The following is a 13,114-nucleotide window of genomic DNA, read 5'->3' as shown; positions in this document are numbered from 1 at the left end:
GTTATTTCTCTCCAATATTTTTTTGTCTTTCCAAGTTTTTATTTAAATTTCAGTTAGTGGGCAGCCGGGATGGCTCAGTGGTTCAGCACCTGCCTTTGGCCAAAGGCGTGATCCTGGAGACCCGGGATCAAGTCCCATATCGGGCTCCCTGCATGGAGCCTGCTTCTCCCTCTGCCTGTGTCTCTGCCTGTGTGTCTGTGTGTGTGTGTGTGTGTGTGTGTGTGTGTGTGTGTCTACGAATAAATAAAGTCTTTTAAAAAATAAATAAATTCCAGTTAGTTGACATACATTATAATTTTAGTTTCAGGTGTAGAATTCAGTGATTTATCACTTACATACAACACCCAGCGGCCATCACAAGTGCCTTCCTTAATACCCATCATCTATTTAACCCATCTCCCTGCCCATCTCTCCTCCAAACAAACCATCAGTTCTCTATAGTTAAGAGTCTGTTTCTTGCTTTGTCTTTCTTTCTTTCCCCCTACCATGTTCATTTGTTTTGTTTCTTATATTCCACATATGAGTGAAATATATATAATGGAATATTCCTCAGCCATAAAACAAAGAAAAGTTGCCATTTGCAATGACATGGATGGAGCTAAAGAGTATTATTCTCTCTGATATTTTAAAATTTAGGTATTGGCATATTTAAATTCGTTTCCCATTAAACAAATGGGCCTTTTAGTCTGTAAATAGATGTAACAAACCATCTTGTATAATTTCTTTGATATTATTCTCCTCTCTGTGTTTATATTTCTTTCTCCTAAGGTTATCTATTTTTCAGATATTCACCTCCAGGAATGTTTTGCTATTTTTCTGTTTCTAAGTTCTTTTCCCTTCTTCCAATTTCCTAGAGGTGGCGACATATTACCTTCCAACCACTCTGCTGAGTACTTTATCTCTTCTGTCATGGTCCTAATTCCCAAAAGGTCTTTTTAGTCTTCTAACATTCATTTTAATAGCATTCTACCCTTGCTTTATGCATGCAATAGTTTTATATCTCATCAACAATATTACTTACAAATTGTAGAACTTTGTTCTATTTCCTTAATATGCTTTTGTTCCGCATGTTACTACCCTCCCCCACCACCTGTTTGTCTTTGTGTTTTTCTTTCCAGATAGAATGTTTGTTCAAGTGCCTGCTGGTCTTTGGCTGATCCATATTAAAGGATGAGGCCTTTTTAGAGAGAGAACAGGGTGAGGGGCAGAGAGAGAGGAAGAGAGAAAATTCCAAGCAGGGACGCCTAGGTGGCTCAGTTGGTTAAGGGGCTGCTTTCAGTTCAGGTCATGATCCCAGGGTCATGGGATCGAGCCCTGCATCAGGCTCCCTACTCAGCAGGGAGCCTGCTTCTCCCTCTCCCGCTCTCTCTGCTTGTGTGTGCTCTCTCTCTGTCAAATAAATAAATAAATAAGATTTAAACAGTGAAAAGAAAATCCCAAGCAAGCTCCACACTCAGGCACAGAGCCCAGTGCCAGGCTTAACGCAGGGCTCAGTCTCACAACCCTGAGATCATGACCTAAGCTGAAGTTAATAGTCAGACGCTTAATTGACTGAGCCACACAGGCAACCCAAAGGATGAGGCCTTTAAAAGTGCATTCAAATCATGCCTGGTAGGGCATGAAGAGTATCAAGTGGGCCTTTCATTAGAATTATTATATAGGCTCTGGCATCTCATTACGGTAACACCAAGTGTTAACATAAGTGAGCCCCTTTTTCTTGGATTATGCAGTTTCTGCAGAAAATAAAATGTATTTTGTTGCACTGGAAGGCAATATTCAATGAGAATGTTAATGCATTTAGAAAATTAAATCACAGGACTGAAATCTCACATTGAAAAATAACCAGGATGAATTTTTAAATGAGTCTACAGTTAGACCTACAGATGTCGACTATTTTGCACTCAAACAATTATTGAATGAGTGGTGGCTGTTTGTAAAGGGACTATTTGGAGTGGTTTTTTTTTTTAAGATTTTGTTTATTTATTCTTGATAGACACATAGAAAGAGGCAGAGACACAGGCAGAGGGAGAAACAGGCTCCCTATGGGGATGCTGATGTGCGACTTGATCCCAGGACCCTGGGATCATGCCCTGAACCAAAGGCAGATGCTCAACCAATGAGCATCCCTGGAGATTTTTATTTTACAGCTGACAAAGTAGGTTCTTAAGATTTGAATGTCACGACTGATGAGGAGATAGGGGCTGAAAGCTGGAAAACAAGCAGCCAAGAATGTACTGATGTTCGCCAGTTGCTGGCTTGGTTTGACAACACAAATCATATACAGTGATATGACGGAGGATAGAAAATAAAAGGAGACAAATGAGCTCACCAGAAGCAGGACAGTGTGAGTGGCAGTGGTCTCTGGGGAAGCTCTGGAAGGGAGACTGGTGTGGCGAAGGTATTAGACTCTCTGCTTATGTCTTTGCAGGAAGAGCACTATGGAGCCACTGGCCCAACCCATTGATCCCAAACACAAAATATCAAGGAAGGTAGAGATGAATGCATAGAGTGAGGCTATGGATGAATCAGACCCTTCTACAGAACACACTCCAAATTTTCTGTGTGTGATGTTTATAGTATTCTCTGGGTGAGTCACTTTCACTGGCACAACAATATTTACCAGGAGATGAAGAATCCAACAGAAACAACAGGAGGTTTGAACAAATTTAGAAGCTTTCAGTTTGAGTTCTGCCCATTTGGAATTATTAGGACTTATAGTGATAGCCTGGATGCCACTCAAAGGGCAGGTGGTGCAGAGAGAAACCCCTCGGGCCACCCTATGAGTATAAAAGGTAATCTTACACAGAGCTTCTCCCAGGAAATAGTCCAAACAAAAAGCTGCCAGTGCCTCAGAGATTCCCCTAGAAGAAAGAACTAGAAAGTTGGCTAAGGCCAACTGGTTAAGAATTAGATCTTTAGGTCTCTGAGTATGTTTAGTGAACAAAGTCAATATATAAAAATAAAGGAGTAAGAAATTCCCTAGGAGCCCAACTGCAGTCTGGAAAAGGAAGAGAATCCCCATTACCAACTCACAAGAAGCCATAGTGTCAATGCTCAGACGGAGTTTGTTTTATTCAAAGCCAGATGATCTAGAGAGAAAGAATATGTGTATCACTAAGGTGCGGCAAATTCAATATTAAAAAATTTCACCTTTATTCATATTTGCAAAATCCTATTTCATGTTATTGGATATCCAAATATTGATTCAAACTACTCTGAAAGAGTAAATTAGTTCTCTTCCTCCTATATGTGATTTTCTAGCATTTTATTTAGGATATACTTATTTAGGATGCATATTTATGAATGACATTTTTCTAAACATAGGCTACACAATGCCAGAAAATAGCCCCGATATTTCACTTCCTTTTCCCACTCCGTAGTTTAAATATTTTAGGTTACAAGTCAATTTTAAACAATCTGGAAGCTTTTGTTTGTCTTTCAAAATAAGAAAATGCTATGTTCCTGTCCAGTGTTCTTCCATGTTGAATGGTTGTTGAAGCTAGGTAATGTCAACTCCATTGACTGGGACAGGCACCCTATAATTTGTAATAGCCTCCATGAAACCAGCTATCTCTATTCATGTTGATGGCTCGACCCTGTAGGATTTTGAATTGATAGCTGCCTCTTTATGCATAAAAAACTTTAGGAAATATAAGGATAATAAGATGGAGTTTAACAGATTTCTATCTGAGAATGCCACTCAGTTCACAAAAATTAATAAAATATAGAGGATATGAATAACACCATCAGTCTGCCTGATTTAACAGATTTTATGGAATAATTTTAAACTGAAAAAAATTTTAAATTAACCTACAAATTTAGCAAAATTTTATTGAAGACAGGAGAAGGAAGATATCATTGAATACAATATAGTAAATTAATGAAATAGAAATAAAAATAGCTCTATAATTGACAAAAAATATAAAAGATATATAAATGAGTCTAACATTGGTAAATATTGTCAAGACAAAAGGGGAAAAACTAGCAATTCTATAATTGTAAAAGAATATTACAGTAGATATAGGTTGGCTTTAAATATCCTAAAAGGATATTATGTGCACAACTTTGAGGAATGTTTGAAGAAGAAAGAAAATAATTTTGGAGGGCTTTGATATTCTGTACTTACTGCTCCTCTACATTTTAGTTAAAGGACATGTATTGGTCCATAGCCATAGCACTAGACAACTATATCCCAGGTGGCATGACATTGGACCAGGTTGTCCAGGAAGATTAAAAGCCTTGCTGAATTGGGATAATTATGACAACAGATATAGGATTACCAGCTCTCCCCAGATGCTTACACCTTCTCTCTTTCTCCATCAAACCTCAGGATGGCAGTTTATGGAAGAAATCTCCCTCACCAAGTTCTGCTCCTTCTTTAGAGTTTAAAGTAGAGTCCTTGGCTAGGGAAGTTTTCTAAGAAGTAACAGCACTCCAGCTGGTCTTAAGGGTTAACTAGCTTCAAGTTAACACACTCTTTATTTGCTGACCTAAGTCCCTTGATCCATAGCAGACATATCACTGACTTTGAGGAGAGAAGGACCAAAACTTTCCAGGGCCACAGAGGTCGGCAAGTCTTTTTGAAGCCACCGTTGCTTTCTGATTAGCCTAGCAATTTATTTTTAGTAAAATTTTTTCTTTGTTTAGGTCACACAAATGATTTTACTGACCTCCCTTTGTATATCTGTGGATCTTGCCCTCCTTTGCAGAAAGAACAGAGTACACCTGCACATCACAAAACAGGAACTGGACTTCTTCATACAACCCCTGAGCACTGAGGTAATATTTGTAGCTGGCACTACAGAGTCTGCACGTAATCAAGAAATGTCACATGGGTGCCTGGCTGGCTCAGTTGGCGGAGTGTGTGACTCTCAATCTCAGGGTTGTGAGTTTGAACCCCACATTGGGTGTAGAGATTACTTAAAAATAAAATCTTAAAAAAAATGAAAGAAAGAAAGAAAGAAAGAAAGAAAGAAAGAAAGAAAGAAAGAAAGAGTTCCAGACCACTGCACTCCCTTTACTAATTAATTGCCCTAAACTCCTTTAAAAACCACAAACACAAACACTGGGCCAGCACAAACACTGGAGTTGGCTTTGGGACAAGTGCCCACCTTCTCCCCAGGTGGCTGGATTCCTGAATAAAGCTCAAATTAGCTCAAATTACTTTCCATTCAAAACTGTCTGTTGAATATTGGGCTTTCAAGCCACTGGGCAGCCCAACTTGGAGTTCAGTCACAGAGTGTTAGCAAATAGGGTGATCCATAGTGTTTCTGCTTGTCCCTCTCCCTCTGCTCACCACCCCCCCACACACACACACGCGCGCTCTCTCTCAAATAAATAAATAAAATCTTTTAAAAAATTGTTTGAATGGGTGACGGGCACTGAGGGGGGCACTTTGACAGGATGAGCACTGGGTGTTATACCATATGTTGGCAAATCGAACTCCAATAGAAAAATATACATAAAAAATGTTTTACCGCACTAAAAAATTAATTAAATAAACAAAATAAAAAATAAATGTTTCACTGCACCATACAAAGGAATAAATGTGTTGATGTTGGGAGACAGCATTCTCACTGAACAAGACACGGAAATATTGAATGAGAAAGGCAAAAATGTGCCCTGCAGAATTTGATTAAATCCTCTTTTATCCTAAATGGTCCTGGCTTGGACAATAGATGATTTTTTTCATGCTAAGCATAAACTCTGGGAGTCGAGGGCTGGGAGAGACATCACTGGCTCTTCCATTTGTGCCATATATATAGTATCCAGGGAGAAAAGCACTGTTCTAAGTATATCACTTTACATACTTTAAGTTATTACCTTCTTTTTAAAAAATAGAGATGTTACTATCCTTGCCCATTTTCAAATAAGAAAAATTTAATAAAAATCATCTAAAATCACCCCACAGTAATATAGGAGCCTTGGAATCCAAGCATGGTGTTTCCAAATCTACTCTCAGCTCCTATGTTATATCTAACCATGAAGTCTTCTCAGAAGAGGAGGAAGTAAGCAGTATCTTGTCTACAAATTCTCACCCCAGAATCTCAGAAGTCAGGAGACACTCACCTTTCTTTGTGGGTGTGTACACTACATGATTCTGAGGAGGGAGCTGAAGTATTTATTTTAAGGGAGAGGGGAATCACAGATTAGCAACATCACCTTAAAAATCCATTCTCATGGCAGGAGAAGCGTAAGGAAGGGAAGGGAAGAGAAGGGAAAGGAAAAAGAAGAGAAAAAAGAAAAAGAAAAACCAATAGGGAAGGAAGAGAGGGTGAGAGAAGGAGGCAGGCAGGCAGGCAAATCTGGTATTATTCTCAGTAGTAAAAAGTGAATTTCCAATTTTCAGGAATAATGGCACACTGGGAAAGCCTCCACCTCCCGTTTCCAGCTCCGAGTATGTGGTGTTGAAGGGACCCCACACTCTATCTCAGAGGTATCTTTGATGGCAGGAATATCAGATCTTAACAGCTCAGATTTGAGGTCTTATGCCTTTTCTGCGGAGCCTCATGTCCACTATAAAATAAAACTATTGGTGTTTTAGGCCCAGTTCCTTGGAGCAGAGTCTGAGATGGAGAAGCTTCCAAAGTATTCTAGTGAGAGAGAACTCTCAGGAAAGAGGAGAGAAGGAGGCTAAGCAAGGGTGTGGTCTTTCCCAGTCACACAGGGGACCCTGGTGTATACTCTGCAGCACAGTTAGTGTCTCAATGAGGCAACAGCTGGGCTTACAGACTCTAGTTCAGTCATCATTGGCCACTGGACATTCAGGTAACATTGTAGGGGAGTTGCATTACATCTAAGGGTAATTCTGAGAGGGATGCAGTTATGAGGCTTTAGCAGCCAACACTCACAGAACCTGGGGTATGGGTACACCAGCCATGTTCAAGGGGTTCCCCTGCTTCAATCTGCCTTTGAGGGGTGCAGAGTCATGAACACCAAAGCAGACTCTATGATATGCCCCCAGATTCCAGTGTGTTATGATGAATGAGCAAAGTTATTGGAAACAAACCTAGTGTGGATAAAGAAGACTAGGCATGAGATAATGAGAACTAATATGGAATAGGAACATGGACATCCAAGTATTTAGGGTCCAGGCTTCCTTTGTCCAAAAAAAAAAAAAGCACCATATATAAGGGCAAGAAAGGTGAAGTGAGTTGGTCATTAGAGAGGAAATAGCAGGAGGTCAGATAGACAGAAAAGGAAGCCCCAAGGTAAGGAAGTGTTTCTCCCTTCTTTAGGCATTGGCCTTTAGCCAGGTGGGGAGAAGTAAGGTGGCAACCTTCACATGGTTCCTGCAGATACCAACAACTAATGTTGAAAGTAGCTCTTTATTCAGTGGGCTTTTTGCTGGGCCCTTTGCAGTGCCCTGCCCCTTGTATGGCATGTTTTCTTGTTTCATTTCCTCTATCACACCAAGGACAGGATAAGGTCAGACCTGAGCATGTGGGAGGGAATTATCCTGAATTAGAGCCCAAACTCAGGATATCCTGTCTTAATGTCATGGCCTATTTATGACTCTGTCTCAGCACTGACAATGTAGTCAATGGGTGGCTGTATGTCCATTATTGATTCTGGAAAATATATTCACAAATATCTCTCTCTTTAAAAGACTTAGACATAACAATTAACATTCCTTTCCTGGGGTCTAAGAAGAATCTGAGAAGAATATGGCCTTTGACTTTTCCTCATACCACCCAAAGCGATGGCTCTCTGTGAACATTCTGAAGAACTGACCACAATTTCTTTTTAAGATTTTTTAAAAGATTTTATTTATTCATGAGAAACACACACAGAGAGAGAGAGAGAAAATGGCAGAGACACAGGCAGAGAGAGAAGCAGGCTCCATGCAGGAAGCCCAACGTGGGACTCGATCCCGGGTCTCCAGGATCAGGCCCTGGGCTGAAGGCAGGCGCTAAACCGCTGAGCCACCCGGGCTGCCCTGACCACAGTTTCTATGTCTGTGCTTAAAGCCAGGCATGTATGTTATTTTATTTATCCCTCATAACACTCCTACAATGGAGGTTCTGTGGTCCCCATTTTTAAAGAAAGCATTTAAAAGATTGGAAGGGAAAGGAGAATCATTCTGGCAAGTCTGATAGGAAGAAAGGATGGACAGAAAGTCTCAGGAAGCCAAGAACAAAAAGGAAGGGAAGGGAAAGATGATAACTCTAAATACAGTACAAACAAAACATTTTAGTACCCTCCTGAACATCTATACGTTCCTCTATAGTATTCAGATTTAATATAGCACTCCAGCCTTCCCAGGTAAGAAGCATATTAGGAGTCCAAGGTAAAGCTCTAACACTGAAAGTCACTTTTTCTGACATTTTCTAAAAGGAGAAAAAAAGAAAAAACCTCACCAAGCAGATCTCCGATACCTGGATGGTGAGCCCGTCACTGCCAAGGTATGTGCCTGAGAGTGTGAGAAAGCACCTGACCTCAAGTTATAGGTTAGGGACACCATGATCTCATTTCCCATCAGTGCAGCAATTATAATGTCACTGGTAGCAATGACAGTGTCTGCAAGGGGAACCAATAATATCCCTGAAGAACTGTTGGCACAGGTAAAAAGATAAATAAATAACATGAGCAATACTTGGGTGAGAAAAATCCAGAGGGACCAATGTACCTTGTAGAGAAACTTTCATGTGATATAAGGAAACAAACGTATCTTGAGGATGGTGTAGAGAGGACTTGCATTGCTTGAATGCAGAACCTGTGAGGTACAGGATTAATGACAAACTCCCATGTCTCCAAGCTGACATTTTCTTTTTTTATAAAAGATTTTATTTATTCATGAGAGACATAGAGGGAGAGGCAGAGATACAGACAGAGGGAGAAGCAGGCTCCCCACAGGGAGCCCAATGCAGGACTCTATCCTAGGACCCCAGGATCATACCCTGAGCCAAAGGCAGATGCTCAACTGCTGAGCATCCCCCCATGCTGATATTTTCATCTACCAGTGTCTCCTCATCTGACTCCACAATTCACGCACCACATCTCTCCGGTTGTGCTAGTCTAGGTTCATTGCCTCACCATCAGAGGCAAACTTGACTTTTCATCAGCCAGGGATTCCTTTTGCCTATTAGCCCTATGGGGACTTCTTATTTTCGCACTGCTAAAGAAAATGATTGCTTGTAAAAGTCCAGCTCTTGAGTTAAATGCCTGATGTCTAAGTGATACACTGAATTTGGACCAATAGATTCCACTATCTGCCATGCATTTTTCTCACTACTTAGTATAGAGCAGGAGTTGGCACACTTCTCCAGTAAAAGGCCAGACAGTAAGAATTTTAGGCAGGGTCTCTGTCACAACTATTCAACTCTGCCATTGCAGTGGGACAGCAGCCATAGACAAAATGTAAACAATCCAGTGTAGCAGTATTCCAATAAAACTTTATTTATGGATATAAAATTTCAACTGTCCATAAGTATTGTTCATCTTTCTTTTTTCAATAATTTAAAAATGTAATAACCACTATTCTAAGCTCATTAGCTGTACAAAACAGGTGGTGGGCCAGATTTGGCCTGGGACCATAGTTTTTTGATGCCTGCTATAGATGGAAAATCAGAGTCAAAATTCTTGTTCTAATGAACATTTTATTTGACCAGAGGATGCATAGAATAATTAGAATACAAAAAAAATGTAAAGTTATCCATGTGATAAGGAATGACAAGAACAAAAAGAAGAGTGTTTTTTGAGAACCACTGGTGGGTGATCATGACTTATATATGGATGTAAAGAAGGCCAGTAAGAGAAATTAGTAATTAAGCTACAGTTTAAAAGATGAGAATGAGTGCCCCAGACAAAGACAGGGAGAAAAGAATTCCTGGAAAGTCTGGATGGACAGGAATGGCATTGCAAAGGCCTCGAGAGCAGAAAGTGCTTGGAGGTTTTGAAAGGAATTGAAAGGTCAGAAGTGCAGGAGTATCACTGGCCATTGTTCACCTCCTCTCCCCTCCCCTGAAAGCTTAGTTATGATTTAAATATCATTTGGCTGGATCCCCTCTCCTAAGAGTTCCCTCAGATAGTTTAGGTGGTTGGCATAATTGCTAAATTCCTCCAGGTCTGAGATGTCTTTCTCTGTTCCCTGTATATGATGGAGATTTTCCTAGTGTGGCTGTCACTGGTGGTGTCCCACCCAACAGCCATCTCCTTCTTTGATGAAAGAATCACCGTATATTTTTAAAGTTTTTTTATTTAATCCCAGTCAGTGAACATACAGTGTTATATTAGTTTCAGGTGCACAATATAGCAATTCAACGCTTCCATACAACACCCTGTGCTCATCACAAGTGCACTTGTTAACACCATCACTTATTTAACCCATCCCCCACTTCCCCTCGGGTAACCAACAGTTTGTACTCTATAGGTAAGAGACTATTTCTTGGTTTGCCTCCCTCTTATGTTTTTCCCTTGGCTTGTTTTGTTTCTTAAATTCCACATGACTGAAATCATTTGGTATTTGTCTTTCTCTGACTTATTTCACTTAGTCTTATACTCTCTAGCCTGATCCATGTCATTGCAAATGGCAAGATTTCATTCTTTTTTATGGCTGAATAATATCCCATTGTATATATATATATATATATATATATATATATATATATATACCACATCTCATTCAGCAATTGATGGGACACTTGGGCTGCTTCCATACTTGGATATTGTAAATAATGCTGCTATAAACATTGGCGTGCATGTATCCCTTTGAATTAATGGTCTTGTGTCCTTTGGGTAAAAACTCAGTAGTGTGATTGCTTGATCATAGAGTAGATCTATTTTTAACTTTTTGAGGAACCTCCATACTGTGTTCCACAGTGGCTGCACCAGTTTGCATTCCCACCAGCAGTGCAAGAGGGTTCCCTTTCTCCACATCCTCACCAACACCTGTTTCCTGTGTTGCTAATTTTAGCCATTTTGATAGGTATGAGGTGATATAGCTCATTGTGGTTTTGATTTGCATTTCCTTGATGATAAGTTATGACAAGCAGTATTGTAGTTTTAATCCAGCAACTCCAAGGGTCTGGTGAGGGTGTGTGGTGACATTACTGGTCTAAGAAAATTACATGAGTGCTTACCACATGCCAGATCCATTGACATGTGATTCACATGAATTATGTAACGTTCAAGCCAAAAACAAAAACAAAAAAACCTGTCTATGGCACATGGGACATTCTCCAGAATAGATTACATACTGGGTCACAAATCAGGTCTCAACCAATACCAAAAGATTGGGATTAATACCTGTATATTTTCAGACCACATGCTTTGAAACTTGAACTGAATCAAAAGAGAAAATTTGGAAGGAACTCAAACACTTGGAGGCTAAAGAGCATCCTAGTAAAGAATGAATGGGTCAACCATGAAATTAAAGAATTTTAAAAATTCATGGAAACAAATGAAAATGAAAACACAATGGTTCAAAACCTTTGGGACACAGCAAAGGTGGTCCTAAGAGGGAAGTACATAACAATACAAATCTCTCAAAAAAAATTAGGAAAGTCTCAAATACACAAGGTGACATTACACCTAAAGGAGCTGGAGAAAGAACAACAAATGAAGCCTAAACCAAGCAGGAGAAGAGAAATAATGAAGATTAGAGCAGAAATCAATGAAATAGAAACCAGAGAAGCAGTAGAACAGATCAATGTAACTAGAAGCTGGATCTTTGAAAGAATTAATAAGATCAATAACCCCCTAGCCAGACTTATCAAAAAGAAAGGAGAAGGACGCCTGGGTGGCTCAGCGGTTCGGTGCCTGCCTTTGGCTTGGGTCGTGATCACGGGATCCAGGATTGAATCCCATATCGGGCTTCCTGTGAGGAGCCTGCTTCTCCCTCTGCCTGTGTCTCTGCCTCCCTTTCTTTTGTGTCTCTAATGAATAAATAAATAGATCTTAAAAAAAAAAAAAGTAAAAGGACCCAAATTTTAAAAATCATGAATGAAAGAGGAGAGATCACGACCAACACCAAGGAAATACAAACAATTTTAAGAACACATCATGAGCAACTAAATGCCAACAAATTAAGCAATCTGGAAGAATTGGACGCATTCCTGTAAACTTATAAACTACCAAAACTGAAACAGGAAGAAATAGAAAACTTGAACAGACCAAAAACCAGCAAGGAAATTGAAACAGTTATCAAAAATCTCCCAACAAACAAAAGTCTAGGGCCAGATAGTTTTCCAGGGGAATTCTACCAAACACTTAAAGAAGAACTAATAACTATTCTTCTGTTTCAGTATATGTGCTGCCAAAGTGAGCATATCTTCTGAAGCTGTTTCAAAATACAGAAATGGAAGGAAAACTTCCAAACTCGTTCTGTGAGACCAGCATTACCTCGATCCCCAAATCAGACAAAACCCTCATTAAACAAGAGAATTACAGACTGATAACCCTGATGACCATGGGTGCCAAAATTCTCACCAAGATACTAGCCAATAGAATCCAACAGTACATTAAAGGGATTATTCACCATAACCAAGTGAGATTTATTCCTGGGCTGCAAGAATAGTCCAACATTTGCAAATCAATCAATATGATATGTTACATTAATAAAAGAAAGGACAAGAACCATATGATGCTCTTAACTGATGCAGAAAAAGCATTTGACAAAATACGAAGACTTTCTTGATTAAAACTCTCCACAGTGTAGGGATGGAGGGAACATACCTCAATATCATAAAAGCCATGTATGAGAAGCCCACAGTGAATATCATTCTCAATGGAGAAAAACTGAGAGCTTTTCCCCTAAGGTCAGGAACACCACAGGGATGCCCACTCTCACCACTGTTGTTCAAAACAGTACTAGAAATCCTAGCCTCAGCAATCAGACCACAAAAAGAAATAAAAGACATTCAAATTGACAAAGAAGTCAAACTCTCCCTCTTTGCCGATGACATGATACTATATGTGGAAAACTTAAAAGACTCCACCCCAAAATTGCTAGAACTCATTCAGGGATTCACCTCTCTCTTTGTGTGTATCTCTCGTGAATAAATAAGTAAAAAAATAATAATAAATAAATAAATAAATAAATAAAATCTACAAAGAACTTATCAAACTCAACAACAACAACAACAAAAAAACAAAGAATCCAGTCAAGAAATGG

At 39.5% G+C, this 13,114-nt stretch overlaps 1 protein-coding gene and 1 pseudogene across 1 annotated transcript in view; one reads left to right on the top strand and one right to left on the bottom strand.

Annotated features, from left to right (window-relative positions):
- The window catches only part of LYPD5 (LY6/PLAUR domain containing 5), a 57,482-nt gene that overhangs the window by 17,931 nt on the left and 26,437 nt on the right, over positions 1-13,114 (top strand). The window lies entirely within an intron of this gene.
- On the bottom strand, positions 2,084-3,043 carry LOC140593722 (vomeronasal type-1 receptor 4-like; annotated as a pseudogene).

This window comes from Vulpes vulpes, chromosome 1 (genome assembly GCF_048418805.1).
Source record: "Vulpes vulpes isolate BD-2025 chromosome 1, VulVul3, whole genome shotgun sequence".
Classification (NCBI taxonomy): Eukaryota; Metazoa; Chordata; class Mammalia; order Carnivora; family Canidae; genus Vulpes; species Vulpes vulpes.
Note: the sequence above shows the minus strand (reverse complement) of the source record. Positions and strands in the feature narration are given on the sequence as shown.